This window comes from Rutidosis leptorrhynchoides, chromosome 4 (assembly GCF_046630445.1).
Source record: "Rutidosis leptorrhynchoides isolate AG116_Rl617_1_P2 chromosome 4, CSIRO_AGI_Rlap_v1, whole genome shotgun sequence".
NCBI lineage: Eukaryota > Viridiplantae > Streptophyta > Magnoliopsida > Asterales > Asteraceae > Rutidosis > Rutidosis leptorrhynchoides.
Window position 1 is genome coordinate 380,003,258 of NC_092336.1, and position 15,485 is coordinate 380,018,742.

Genomic DNA, 15,485 nt, shown 5'->3' on the forward strand with positions numbered 1-15,485 from the left:
GTTTCTTGAATGCAGTTTTTATACAATATCATACAAGCATGGACTCCAAATCTCGTCCTTATTTAAGTATGCGACAGCGGAAGCTCTTAATAATCACCTGAGAATAAACATGCTTAAAACGTCAACAAAAATGTTGGTGAGTTATAGGTTTAACCTATATATATCAAATCATAATAATAGACCACAAGATTTCATATTTCAATACACATCCCATACATAGAGATAAAAATCATTCATATGGTGAACACCTGGTAACCGACATTAACAAGATGCATATATAAGAATATCCCCATCATTCCGGGACACCCTTCGGATATGATATAAATTTCGAAGTACTAAAGCATCCGGTACTTTGGATGGGGTTTGTTAGGCCCAATAGATCTATCTTTAGGATTCGCGTCAATTAGGGTGTCTGTTCCCTAATTCTTAGATTACCAGACTTAATAAAAAGGGGCATATTCGATTTCGATAATTCAACCATAGAATGTAGTTTCACGTACTTGTGTCTATTTTGTAAATCATTTATAAAACCTGCATGTATTCTCATCCCAAAAATATTAGATTTTAAAAGTGGGACTATAACTCATTTTCACAGATTTTTACTTCGTCAGGAAGTAAGACTTGGCCACTGTTGATTCACGAACCTATAACAAATATGTACATATATATTAAAGTATGTTCAAAATATATTTACAACACTTTTAATATATTTTGATGTTTTAAGTTTATTAAGTCAGCTGTCCTCGTTAGTAACCTACAACTAGTTGTCCACAGTTAGATGTACAGAAATAAATCGATAAATATTATCTTGAATCAATCCACGACCCAGTGTATACGTATCTCAGTATTGATCACAACTCAAACTATATATATTTTGGAATCAACCTCAACCCTGTATAGCTAACTCCAACATTCACATATAGAGTGTCTATGGTTGTTCCGAAATATATATAGATGTGTCGACATGATAGGTCGAAACATTGTATACATGTCTATGGTATCTCAAGATTACATAATATACAATACAAGTTGATTAAGTTATGGTTTAAATAGATTTGTTACCAATTTTCACGTAGCTAAAATGAGAAAAATTATCCAATCTTGTTTTACCCATAACTTCTTCATTTTAAATCCGTTTTGAGTGAATCAAATTGCTATGGTTTCATATTGAACTCTATTTTATGAATCTAAACAGAAAAAGTATAGGTTTATTGTCAGAAAAATAAGTTACAAGCCGTTTTTGTAAAGGTAGTCATTTCAGTCGAAAGAATGACGTCTAGATGACCATTTTCGAAAACATACTTCCACTTTGAGTTTAACCATAATTTTTGGATATAGTTTCATGTTCATAATAAAAATCATTTTCTCAGAATAACAACTTTTAAATCAAAGTTTATCATAGTTTTTAATTAACTAACCCAAAACAGCCCGCGGTGTTACTACGGCGGCGTAAATCCGGTTTTACGGTGTTTTTCGTGTTTCCAGGTTTTAAATCATTAAGTTAGCATATCATATAGATATAGAACATGTTTTTAGTTAATTTTAAAAGTCAAGTTAGAAGGATTAACTTTTGTTTGCGAACAAGTTTAGAATTAACTAAACTATGTTCTAGTGATTACGAGTTTAAACCTTCGAATAAGATAGTTTTATATATATGAATCGAATGATGTTATGAACATCATTACTACCTCAAGTTTAGTAGGTAAACCTACTGTAAGTGACAAGAAATGATCTAGCTTTAAAGGATCTTGGATGGCTTGAAAGTTCTTGAAGTAGGATCATGACACAAAAACAAGTTCAAGTAAGATTTTTACTCGAATTAAGATAGTTTATAGTTATAGAAATTTAACCAAGTTTGAATATGAATATTACCTTGAATAAGAAAGATAACCTACTATATATAACAAAGGTTTCTTGATCTTAGATGATTACTTGGAATGGATTAGAAAGCTTGGAAGTAAATTGGTAAACTTGAAGGGATTTTTGAAGTGTTCTTGAAGTGTTCTTCCTATGATGATTATAGCTTAATTCTTGAAGTGATTTTTGATGAAGATGATGATTAAATACTGGAAAAATACGTTCATAATAGTGTGTGTGTGTTGAGAGAGAATTAGAAAGAGAATTGGAAGTGAAATGGAGTGAATGATGAGTGGTAATTGGTGAGTGGTGAGTGGGGTTAAAAGGAGTTCTAGTTAGTTGACTAGCTCATGGTAGAAGTTAAAATTGATTAGTCATACATGACATAATCAAGATTGGAATCCCATGCTAGTTCCTATTGGTATATACCCATAGTAAGTACGTTTTGAAGCTGTGTATAATACGGGTAAGAATACGACTAGAATTCTTGATGAAAGAAAAGAATGGGAAAGTAACTGTAACCATTTTCGTTAAGTATGAGTGTTTTGATATATGTCTTGAAGTCTTCCAAAAATATTTTAATACATCTAAATACACTACATGTATATACATTTTAACTGAGTCGTTAAGTCATCGTTAGTCGTTACATGTAAGTGTTGTTTTGAAACCTTTAAGTTAACGATCTCAATTAATGTTGTTAACCCATTGTTTATTATATCTAATGAGATGTTAAATTATTATATTATCATGATATTATGATATATTAATATATCTTAATATGATATATATACATTTAAATGTCGTTACAACGATAATCGTTACATATATGTCTTGTTTAGAAATCCTTAAGTTAGTAGTCTTGTTTATATGTATATAACTCATTGTTAATATACTTATGGAGATACTTACTTATCATAATCTCATGTTAACCATATGTATATCCATATATATATCGTCATGTCATTTTTACAAGTTTTAACGTTCGTGAATCGCCGGTCAACTTGGGTGGTCAATTGTCTATATGAAACATATTTCAATTAATCAAGTCTTAACAAGTTTGATTGCTTAACATGTTGGAAACATATAATCATGTAAATATCAATCTCAATTAATATATATAAACATGGAAAAGTTCGGGTCACTACAGTACCTACCCGTTAAATAAATTTCGTCCCGAAATTTTAAGCTGTTGAAGGTGTTGTCGAATCTTCTGGAAATAGATGCGGGTATTTCTTCTTCATCGGATCTTCACGCTCCCAGGTGAACTCGGGTCCTCTACGAGCATTCCATCGAACCTTAACAATTGGTATCTTATTTTGCTTAAGTCTTTTAACCTCACGATCCATTATTTCGACGGGTTCTTCGATGAATTGGAGTTTTTCGTTGATTTGGATTTCATCTAACGGAATAGTGAGATCTTCTTTAGCAATACATTTCTTCAAATTCAAGACGTGGAAAGTGTTATGTACAGCCGCGAGTTGTTGAGGTAACTCAAGTCGGTAAGCTACTGGTCCGACACGATCAATAATCTTGAATGGTCCAATATACCTTGGAGTTAATTTCCCTCGTTTACCAAATCGAACAACGCCTTTCTAAGGTGCAACTTTAAGCATGACCATCTCTCCAATTTCAAATTCTATATCTTTTCTTTTAATGTCAGCGTAGCTCTTTTGTCGACTTTGGGCGGTTTTCAACCGTTGTTGAATTTGGATGATCTTCTCGGTAGTTTCTTGTATAATCTCCGGACCCGTAATCTGTCTATCCCCCACTTCACTCCAACAAATCGGAGACCTGCACTTCCTACCATAAAGTGCTTCAAACGGCGCCATCTCAATGCTTGAATGGTAGCTGTTGTTGTAGGAAAATTTTGCTAACGGTAGATGTCGATCCCAACTATTTCCGAAATCAATAACACATGCTCGTAGCATGTCTTCAAGCATTTGTATCGTCCTTTCGCTCTGCCCATCAGTTTGTGGATGATAGGCAGTACTCATGTCTAGACGAGTTCCTAATGCTTGCTGTAATGTCTGCCAGAATCTTGAAATAAATCTGCCATCCCTATCAGAGATAATAGAGATTGGTATTCCATGTCTGGAGATGACTTCCTTCAAATACAGTCGTGCTAACTTCTCCATCTTGTCATCTTATCTTATTGGCAGGAAGTGTGCCGATTTGGTGAGACAATCAACTATTACCCAAATAGTATCAAAACCACTTGCAGTCCTTGGCAATTTAGTGATGAAATCCATGGAAATGTTTTCCCATTTCCATTCTGGGATTTCGGGTTGTTGAAGTAGACCTGATGGTTTCTGATGCTCAGCTTTGACCTTAGAACACGTCAAACATTCTCCTATGTATTTAGCAACATCGGCTTTCATACCCGGCCACCAAAAATATTTCTTGAGATCCTTGTACATCTTCCCCGTTCCAGGATGTATTGAGTATCTGGTTTTATGAGCTTCTCTAAGTACCATTTCTCTCATATCTCTAAATTTTGGTACCCAAATCCTTTCAGCCCTATACCGGGTTCCGTCTTCCCGAATATTAAGATGCTGCTCCGATCCTTTGGGTATTTCATCCTTTAAATTTCCTTCTTTTAAAACTCCTTGTTGCGCCTCCTTTATTTAAGTAGTAAGGTTATTATGAATCATAATATTCATAGATTTTACTCGAATGGGTTCTCTGTCCTTCCTGCTCAAGGCATCGGCTACCACATTTGCCTTCCCCGGGTGGTAACGAATCTCAAAGTCATAATCATTCAACAATTCAATCCACCTACGCTGCCTCATATTCAGTTGTTTCTGATTAAATATGTGTTGAAGACTTTTGTGGTCGGTATATATAATACTTTTGACCCCATATAAGTAGTGTCTCCAAGTATTTAATGCAAAAACAACCGCGCCTAATTCCAAATCATGCGTCGTATAATTTTGCTCGTGAATCTTCAATTGTCTAGACGCATAAGCAATCACCTTCATTCGTTGCATTAATACACAACCGAGACCTTGCTTTGATGCGTCACAATAAATCACAAAATCATCATTCCCTTCAGGCAATGACAATATAGGTGCCGTAGTTAGCTTTTTCTTCAATAACTGAAATGCTTTCTCTTGTTCATCCTTCCATTCAAATTTCTTCCCTTTATGCGTTAATGCAGTCAAGGGTTTTGCTATTCTGGAAAAGTCTTGGATGAACCTTCTGTAGTAACCAGCTAGTCCTAAAAACTCGCATATGTGTTTCGGAGTTTTCGGGGTTTCCCACTTTTCAACAGTTTCTATCTTTGCCGGATCCACCTTAATACCTTTTTTGTTCACTATGTGACCGAGGAATTGAACTTCTTCCAACCAAAATACACACTTTGAAAATTTAGCGTACAATTCTTCCTTCCTCAATACTTCTAACACCTTTCTCAAATGTTCACCGTGTTCTTGGTCATTCTTTAAGTAAATAAGTATGTCATCAATGAAAACAATGACAAACTTGTCAAGGTATGGTCCACACACTCGGTTCATAAGGTCCATGAACACAGCTGGTACATTAGTTAAACCAAATGGCATGACCATAAACTCGTAATGACCGTAACGTGTTTTGAAAGCAGTCTTTGGAATATCATCTTCCTTCACCCGCATTTGATGATACCCGGAACATAAGTCAATCTTTGAATAAACAGACGAGCCTTGTAGTTGATCAAATAAGTCGTCGATTCTTGGTAGTGGGTAGCGGTTCTTGATGGTAAGTTTGTTCAACTCTCGGTAGTCGATACACAACCTGAATGTACCATCTTTCTTCTTGACAAACAAAACAGGAGCTCCCCACGGTGATGTGCTTGGTCGAATGAAACCACGCTCTAAAAGTTCTTGTAATTGGCTTTGCAGTTCTTTCATCTCGCTGGGTGTGAGTCTGTAAGGAGCACGAGCTATTGGTGCAGCTCCTGGTACAATATCTATTTGAAATTCAATGGATCGATGTGGGGGTAATCCCGGTAATTCTTTCGGAAATACATCGAAAAATTCTTTTGCGACGGGAACATCATTGATGCTCTTTTCTTCAGTTTGTACTTTCTCGACGTGTGCTAGAACAGCATAGCAACCTTTTCTTATTAGTTTTTGTGCCTTCAAATTACTAATAAGATGTAGCTTCGTGTTGCCCTTTTCTCCGTACACCATTAAGGGTTTTCCTTTTTCTCGTATAATGCGAATTGCATTTTTGTAACAAACGATCTCTGCTTTCACTTCTTTCAACCAGTCCATACCGATTATCACATCAAAACTCCCTAACTCTACTGGTATCAAGTCAATCTTAAATGTTTCGCTAACCAGTTTAATTTCTCGATTCCGACATATATTATCTGCTGAAATTAATTTACCATTTGCTAATTCGAGTAAAAATTTACTATCCAAAGGCGTCAATGGACAACTTAATTTAGCACAAAAATCTCTACTCATATAGCTTCTATCCGCACCCGAATCAAATAAAACGTAAGTAGATTTATTGTCAATAAGAAACGTACCCGTAACAAGCTCCGGGTTTTCCTGTGCCTCTGCCGCATTAATATTGAAAACTCTTCCGCGGCCTTGTCCATTCGTGTTTTCCTGGTTCGGGCAATTTCTAATAATGTGGCCCGGTTTTCCACATTTATAACAAACTACATTGGCATAACTTGCTCCGACACTACTTGCTCCGCCATTACTCGTTCCGACACCATTTGTTCCTTTCGTTCTATTAACCCCTGGTCCGTAGACCTCACACTTCGCTGCGCTATGACCATTTCTTTTACACTTGTTGCAAAATTTGGTGCAGAACCCCGAGTGATACTTTTCACACCTTTGGCATAGCTGCTTCTGATTGATGTTGTTGTTGCGGTTATTATTGTTGTTGGGATGATTGTTGTAGTTGCTGTTGTTGTTGTTGTTATTGTTGTTGTTGTTGTTGGGCCGTTTGTTGTAGTTGCGATTGATGTTGCGATTGTTGGGATAATTGTTGCGATTATTGTTGTAATTGCTGTTGTTGTTGTATTGGTGATTCTTATCACCGTTTTCCTCCCACTTTCTTTTGACTTGCTTCACATTGGCCTCTTCAGCAGTCTGTTCTTTAATTCTTTCTTTAATCTGGTTCACTAGTTTGTGAGCCATTCTACATGCCTGTTGTATGGAGGCGGGCTCGTGTGAACTTATATCTTCTTGGATTCTTTCCGGTAATCCTTTCACAAACGCGTCGATCTTCTCTTCCTCATCTTCGAATGCTCCCGGACACAATAGGCACAATTCTGTGAATCGTCTTTCGTACGTGGTAATATCAAATCCTTGGGTTCGTAACCCTCTAAGTTCCATCTTGAGCTTATTGACCTCGGTTCTGGGACGGTACTTCTCGTTCATCAAGTGCTTGAATGCTGACCACGGTAGTGCGTACGCATCGTCTTGTCCCACTTGCTCTAGATAGGTATTCCACCATGTTAATGCAGAACCTGTGAAGGTATGCGTAGCGTACTTTACTTTGTCCTCTTCAGTACACTTACTTATGGCAAACACCGATTTGACCTTCTCGGTCCACCGTTTCAATCCGATCGGTCCTTCGGTTCCATCAAATTCCAAAGGTTTGCAGGCAGTGAATTCTTTGTAGGTGCATCCTACATGATTTCCTGTACTGCTAGATTCAAGGTTATTGTTGGTATGTAGCGCAGCCTGTACTGCGGCTATGTTTGAAGCTAGAAAAGTACGGAATTCCTCTTCATTCATATTCACGGTGTGTCGAGTAGTCGGTGCCATTTCCTTCAAAATAGTCAAATGGAACAAGTTAATCATACAGAATATTAAGAGTAGTTAATAGTATTTCGTAGCATAATATGAACTCATTTATAAAAGCTTTTTCTTCATATTAGCGTTTTATAAGTTTAAATTCGGGTAGTACCTACCCGTTAAGTTCATACTTAGTAGCTAATATACAATTCAACTACTACAATTCTATATGAAAAACTGATTATAATAATATTTCGCGTTCAAACTTTTATACAATATTTTACAAACTTACAATACCGCTTATTTTACATAAAGCATGAAATATAGCACACAATAACTTTGATACAAGATAGTTGTGAAGATAATTCTAGCTAGTACACAAGTCGTTCAGTAAAGGCAATAAAGACACGTAATTCATACGTCCAGAAACAAGTCATGCATTCTGGTTTTACTAGGACTACTTCCCATCCTTGGTCTTGTGGAACATAACCGTTATGGCCGTTGATAAGACAGCGTGTTGTAACGTCGTCAAAGGGAAGAGGGTTACGTAATGTCCAACAGTCCCGTAACAATCTAAAAACCTCATTTCTTACCCCAATTACCGACTCCGTCACTTGTGGGAACGTTTTGTTTAATAGTTGTAGGCCGATGTTCTTGTTCTCACTTTGGTGAGAAGCGAACATTACTAATCCGTAAGCATAACATGCTTCTTTATGTTGCATGTTAGCCGCTTTTTCTAAATCACGAAGTCCAATATTCGGATATATTGATTCAAAATAATTTCTTAACCCATTGCGTAAAATAGCATTTGGGTTCCCCACAATATATGCGTCAAAGTAAACACATCGTAACTTATGGATTTCCCAATGTGATATCCCCCATCTTTCGAACGAAAGCCTTTTATAAACCAAGGCATTCTTGGAACGTTCTTCGAATGTCTTACAAACTGATCTCGCCTTAAATAGTTATGCCGAAGAATTCTGACCGACTCTAGACAAGATCTCATCAATCATGTCTCCGGGTAGGTCTCTTAAAATATTGGGTTGTCTATCCATTTTGTGTTTTTATACTGTAAAATAGACAAGAGTTAGATTCATAAAAAAAATACTTATTAATACAAGAAATTTTTACATATATCATAAAGCATAAGCACACTATATTACATATATTACACCACACGAATACAACTATCTTATTCCGACTCACTTGTTTCTTCTTCTTCGGTTTTGGTTCGTTTTGCCAAGTTTCTAGGGATATATGATGTTCCCCTAATACGAGCCGTCGTTTTCCACATTGGTTTAGAAAAACCTGGTGGTTTAGAGGTTCCCGGGTCATTGTTACAACTTAAGGACATCGGGGGTTGACGATACATATAAAGTTCATCGGGGTTGGAATTAGATTTCTCTATTTTTATTCCCTTTCCCTTATTATTTTCTTTTGCCTTTTTAAATTCAGTTGGGGTAATTTCTATAACACCATCGAAATTCTCGTCAGAATCCGATTCATAGGAGAATTGGTAATCCTCCCAATATTTTGCTTCCTTAGCGGAAACACCATTGACCATAATTAACCTTGGTCGGTTGGTTGAGGATTTTCTTTTACTTAACCATTTTATTATTTCCCCCACCGGTTCTATTTCTTCTTCCGGTTCCAATTCTTCTTCTGGTTCTGACTCTTCTTCCGGTTCCTCTTCGGAAACTTGTGAATCAGTCCACGAATCATTCCAATTTACATTTGACTCTTCATTATTATTAGGTGAGTCAATGGGACTTGTTCTAGAGGTAGACATCTATCACATAATATCAAACGCGTTAAGAGATTAATATATCACATAATATTCACATGTTAAAAATATATAGTTTCCAACAAAATTTGTTAAGCAATCATTTTTCAAGTAAACACGGTCGAAGTCCAGACTCACTAATGCATCCTAACAAACTCGATAAGAAACACTAATGCAAAATTCTGGTTCTCTAAGACCAACGCTCTGATACCAACTGAAATGTCCCGTTCTTATTGATTAAAAACGTTCCATATTAATTGATATCGTTGCAAGGTTTTGACCTCTATATGAGACGTTTTTCAAAGACTGCATTCATTTTAAAACAAACCATAACCTTTATTTTATCAATAAAGGTTTAAAAAGCTTTACGTAGATTATCAAATAATGATAATCTAAAATATCCTGTTTACACACGACCATTACATAATGGTTTACAATACAAATATGTTACAACAAAATAAGTTTCTTGAATGCAGTTTTTATACAATATCATACAAGCATGGACTCCAAATCTCGTCCTTATTTAAGTATGCGACAGCGGAAGCTCTTAATAATCACCTGAGAATAAATATGCTTAAAACGTCAATAAAAATGTTGGTGAGTTATAGGTTTAACCTATATATATCAAATCATAATAATAGACCACAAGATTTCATATTTCAATACACATCCCATACATAGAGATAAAAATCATTCATATGGTGAACACCTGGTAACCGACATTAACAAGATGCATATATAAGAATATCCCCATCATTCCGGGACACCCTTCGGATATGATATAAATTTCGAAGTCCTAAAGTATCCGGTACTTTGGATGGGGTTTGTTAGGCCCAATAGATCTATCTTTTGGATTCGCGTCAATTAGGGTGTCTGTTCCCTAATTCTTAGATTACCAGACTTAATAAAAAGGGGCATATTCGATTTCGATAATTCAACCATAGAATGTAGTTTCACGTACTTGTGTCTATTTTGTAAATCATTTATAAAACCTGCATGTATTCTCATCCCAAAAATATTAGATTTTAAAAGTGGGACTATAACTCACTTTCACAGATTTTTACTTCGTCGAGAAGTAAGACTTGGCCACTGTTGATTCACGAACCTATAACAATATATACATATATATTAAAGTATGTTCAAAATATATTTACAACACTTTTAATATATTTTGATGTTTTAAGTTTATTAAGTCAGCTGTCCTCGTTAGTAACCTACAACTAGTTGTCCACAGTTAGATGTACATAAATAAATCGATAAATATTATCTTGAATCAATCCACGACCCAGTGTATACGTATCTCAGTATTGATCACAACTCAAACTATATATATTTTGGAATCAACCTCAACCCTGTATAGCTAACTCCAACATTCACATATAGAGTGTCTATGGTTGTTCCGAAATATATATAGATGTGTCGACATGATAGGTCGAAACATTGTATACGTGTCTATGGTATCTCAAGATTACATAATATACAATACAAGTTGATTAAGTTATGGTTGGAATAGATTTGTTACCAATTTTCACGTAGCTAAAATGAGAAAAATTATCCAATCTTGTTTTACCCATAACTTCTTCATTTTAAATCCGTTTTGAGTGAATCAAATTGCTATGGTTTCATATTGAACTCTATTTTATGAATCTAAACAGAAAAAGTATAGGTTTATTGTCAGAAAAATAAGTTACAAGCCGTTTTTGTAAAGGTAGTCATTTCAGTCGAAAGAATGACGTCTAGATGACCATTTTCGAAAACATACTTCCACTTTGAGTTTAACCATAATTTTTGGATATAGTTTCATGTTCATAATAAAAATCATTTTCTCAGAATAACAACTTTTAAATCAAAGTTTATCATAGTTTTTAATTAACTAACCCAAAACAGCCCGCGGTGTTACTACGGCGGCGTAAATCCGGTTTTACGGTGTTTTTCGTGTTTCCAGGTTTTAAATCATTAAGTTAGCATATCATATAGATATAGAACATGTGTTTAGTTAATTTTAAAAGTCAAGTTAGAAGGATTAACTTTTGTTTGCGAACAAGTTTAGAATTAACTAAACTATGTTCTAGTGATTACGAGTTTAAACCTTCGAATAAGATAGTTTTATATATATGAATCGAATGATGTTATGAACATCATTACTACCTCAAGTTTAGTAGGTAAACCTACTGGAAGTGACAAGAAATGATCTAGCTTCAAAGGATCTTGGATGGCTTGAAAGTTCTTGAAGTAGGATCATGACACAAAAACAAGTTCAAGTAAGATTTTTACTCGAATTAAGATAGTTTATAGTTATAGAAATTGAATCAAAGTTTGAATATGAATATTACCTTGAATAAGAAAGATAACCTACTTTATATAACAAAGGTTTTTTGATCTTAGATGATTACTTGGAATGGATTAGAAAGCTTGGAAGTAAATTAGTAAACTTGAAGGGATTTTTGAAGTGTTCTTGAAGTGTTCTTCCTATGATGATTATAGCTTGATTCTTGAAGTGATTTTTGATGAAGATGATGATTAACTACTGGAAAAATACGTTCATAATAGTGTGTGTGTGTGTGTGTTGAGAGAGAATTAGAAAGAGAATTGGAAGTAAAATGGAGTGAATGATGAGTGGTAATTGGTGAGTGGTGAGTGGGGTTAAAAGGAGTTCTAGTTAGTTGACTAGCTCATGGTAGAAGTTAAAATTGATTAATCATACATGACAAAATCAAGAGTGGAATCCCATGCTAGTTCCTATTGGTATATACCCATAGTAAGTACGTTTTGAAGCTGTGTATAATACGGGTAAGAATACGACTAGAATTCTTGATGAAAGAAAAGAATGGGAAAGTAACTATAACCATTTTCGTTAAGTATGAGTGTTTTGATATATGTCTTGAAGTCTTCCAAAAATATTTTAATACATCTAAATACACTACATGTATATACATTTTAACTGAGTCGTTAAGTCATCGTTAGTCATTACATGTAAGTGTTGTTTTGAAACCTTTAAGTTAACGATCTCAATTAATGTTGTTAACCCATTGTTTATTATATCTAATGAGATGTTAAATTATTATATTATCATGATATTATGATATATTAATATATCTTAATATGATATATATACATTTAAATGTCGTTACAACGATAATCGTTACATATATGTCTCGTTTCGAAATCCTTAAGTTAGTAGTCTTGTTTATATGTATATAACTCAATGTTAATATACTTATGGAGATACTTACTTATCATAATCTCATGTTAACCATATGTATATCCATATATATATCGTCATGTCGTTTTTACAAGTTTTAACGTTCGTGAATCGCCGGTCAACTTGGGTGGTCAATTGTCTATATGAAACATATTTCAATTAATCAAGTCTTAACAAGTTTGATTGCTTAACATGTTGGAAACATTTAATCATGTAAATATCAATCTCAATTAATATATATAAACATGGAAAAGTTCGGGTCACTACAATAATCACGTTAGCCGGACGTCATTATATTATACTAACTCATGCTTCAACTCCCAACACTTCTCCATAAATCATTCATAATTTAAACACAAATTTTATAGAAGGATAGAAACTAAAACAATTTCTTTTATGATGTAACATAGATAGCACGAGGAGATAGATAATTTCGGACAAAGATATTTATGAAGATATCTTCAGAAATATCGAAGATATTTATAACGAAAGATATGATGATATCTTAGAATTTAAAATATTTAAGATCAGAAGATGATGAAAAAATTTGTCTGCAAGGATTTGGAATAAGTAGGAGCAATATATTCGTTTAAAGGTTTTAGTAGATATTGAATCATTTGGATTCGTTAAGTACAGGTTTAGTATTTGTGATTTGTCCGTAGACTCCTTCAGGGTTTTCTAAATCCATTCTTCAGTTTCTTTTCTGAGCTTTTCCAACATACTATTCTTTATTATTAAGTTTCTGGCCATGAAGACCATCTATAGCTTTTGCTGCTTCATCAGCATTCTCTATATTAACTTATCTAAATCATTGGTTATCAATCCGAGGTGTTTTCAAGAATTTCGAAGGGTTTGAATGCAGGTTGTAATCGTCAAGATATATATGATTATTTAAGATGAAATCAAGTGACAAACTTGAAGAAATGTTTAACTGTAGATGATGTAACTTATTAATGATATTTTAAATCAAAATGTGTTATAATTAATATTTCCTACTATTTTAATACTTTTTAATTGTCCAAGGTTAGTAGTTCAATTTTAGTAGTCCAATAGTTCAATATACAATCTAGTTAATCAAGGTTATATTATATTGTTTAGGGATTAATCAAGACTAGTATATTATGTCAGTATTTAAATGACGATATTTAAAGTGTGTAAAATAAATAACAGTATTTAAATGATGATAAATAAAACTGCGAGTATTAAAATTGCGATAAATAAATTGTGATAATTAAAATGACAATAAATAAAATGTAATAAGGAATTAGTCATATCGGGTATAGGAACAGTTAGCTAGGATTTGGTTAGTATAGGTTTAATTAATTAATTTGTTTCTAATCTTTTTTATTTAGTCCATTATTTTCTTCATTATGCCACTTGTCAAATCTTGACTTGGATTCTGATTGGTCAAAATCCGAATATGAAATTGAATTTGAATGAAAATAGTTATTCTTTGGTGAACGGATATGTATATGTGCGGATTTGAGCAGTATTGTTAATGACTGCTGAATCAGAACTGAAGAGTGTACAGTGTAACTTATTAATGTGAAATCTAAATATTTCTCGGGTATTACCTACCCGTTAAAATATTTTCACGATTAACAGTTTGTACAAAAGAATTTTTAATTACAATCTTTATGAAAATATACTTACATATATATTTTCTTCAGATGTAATCATGGATTTAATGAGTTAATATGATATTAAACTCATATGATTTACGGTTAGAACTAGAGTACATAATCTATAAAACATTAGAGATTACATAATCGCCATGTGGAATGAAGATAAATGAGGTAGAACGATACGTAGAACGAAGATAATCGATGTAGAACGATATGTAGAACGAAGATCATACTCGAAGTACAGATGGTGATATTGAGGCGTATGATGTTGAGGCTTGTGATGTTGAGGCTTGTCTTATTGGTGGTACTGGTGCCGATGCTGGTGGTACTGTTGGTGTCGATGATGCTGCTGGTGCTTGTAAGTTTTGCACCATATTCTCCAAAGACACTACTCGAACGCAAAGCTCGTTGACTTTTTCTATTACTCCTGGATGATTGGCGGTTTGAACAAGCGGATGAATAAGGTTTAGAATCTGAGATATTATATAATCATGGCGAGATATTCGGAAAATGAGGGTGAAAACGGTGTTTCGAACGGGTTCGTCGGTAAGTACTTCTTGTTCTTTGCCAAGAGGTGAATTCGGTTGGTAGAAAGGATCGCCTTCCTTTCGTCTCCATTGATTAAGTTGACTACGAACTCATCCCCAATTCATCCAGAATTGAAGATGACTAATTGGTTGATCCATTTCGGTTACACTGCTTTCGGAGCTCGAGTGGAAATCCATATCGGAATAGTTATCGAAATCTGAGAAACTCAAACTGGTTGCAGGATCCTTCTTATATAATCAGGGAAATGATTTTCGATAGGAGATAGATTATAGGACTTAGATTGGTATTCTTCAATACATAATTTACATATGAATATATAATACCAAAATCCCATAGATTACGGTGGAATCATCGGAAGCTGTCAGAAAAAGTTTATAGTAACAGATATGCTAAGATATGAATCTATCTATACACTATCTATGCAATAAATGCAGCAAGACATGTCTAGACTTAGGAATGTTAAGCAGGTTATTTTACACTAGGAATGATAAAAAAAAACTTATAATATGCAGCTAAGGTCGAAGTCCAGACTCGCTAATGCATCCTAACAACTATCAGGTAGACACACTAATTCAAGACCTGGTTCGCTCAGACTACCTCTCTAATACCACATGAAGCGACCCGTCCTAATCCACCTGGACGAAGTCTTCAACATTTGGTCCCATTGCGATGATCGACTCCAAGTAATATCTTTAAAATGTGCAAATGCACAGCGAAAGATTTCTTTCGTACCT